General features: G+C 66.9%; 1 non-coding gene across 1 annotated transcript; it reads left to right on the top strand.

The window, feature by feature from the left end:
- The first annotated feature begins 281 nt into the window (after positions 1-281).
- On the top strand, positions 282-401 carry LOC131873538 (5S ribosomal RNA). The gene has a single exon (XR_009371462.1). It is a non-coding gene; the product is annotated as a 5S ribosomal RNA (ribosomal RNA).
- Positions 402-726: the final 325 nt, after the last annotated feature.

The raw sequence follows: 726 nt of genomic DNA, 5'->3' as shown, positions 1-726 counted from the left end.
CATGTGAGCGCAGGTCGTTGGCGCCCGAGGTGGTGTGTGGGCACCGCGTTGCAGACGGGACACTGCACGCACACGACGCCCCCTCCAGGTGCACGCACGTAGGCCGGGCCGGGTGCACAACCCGACGCCCTAGCAAGGTGCGCGCACCCGGGCAGGGCTCACACTTGGCGAACGGGCGCACTTCGCGAGGGAGGGTGTGCACCTCGACGGGGGTGGGTGGCCGGGGGTGGATTCGCACGTGGTCGCGGTTTGCTAAGTACACACTGCGACAAGCTCATAACGGGTGCGATCATACCAGCCGTTAGTGCACCGGATCCCATCAGAACTCCGCAGTTAAGCGCGCTTGGGCCGGAGTAGTACTGGGATGGGTGACCTCCCGGGAAGTCCCGGTGTTGCACCCTTTTTTAGTTTTTCGCCGGGCGTCGCAATGCTATTTGAATAAACCTTTTGCCCGTTTGCGTTCTCCGTCGGGGCCGGGCCGGGCCGGGGTGCGCTGCCCGCACTACCCGCGCGCAGCGGGGGCGACACCGAGCGCGCACCCGAGGCGCCCCGAGCACACAGGCCACGGTGCAACCCGGGCGTTGTGCGCGCACCCCGGTGCGCCCGAGGTGCTGCGCGCGCACCCAGGTGAAATCGGTGTGCACCTCGGCCAGTGCGCGCTCGGTCGAGTCGCGCACGTTGGCCAAGGTGCACGGTGATGTTTCTTACTCTAAGGTTCCGCACCAG

The sequence above is a fragment of the Cryptomeria japonica genome, unplaced genomic scaffold (genome assembly GCF_030272615.1).
Source record: "Cryptomeria japonica unplaced genomic scaffold, Sugi_1.0 HiC_scaffold_1960, whole genome shotgun sequence".
Classification (NCBI taxonomy): domain Eukaryota; kingdom Viridiplantae; phylum Streptophyta; class Pinopsida; order Cupressales; family Cupressaceae; genus Cryptomeria; species Cryptomeria japonica.
The sequence above is the reverse complement of the archived record's forward strand: the minus strand, read 5'-3'. Positions and strand labels throughout refer to the sequence as shown.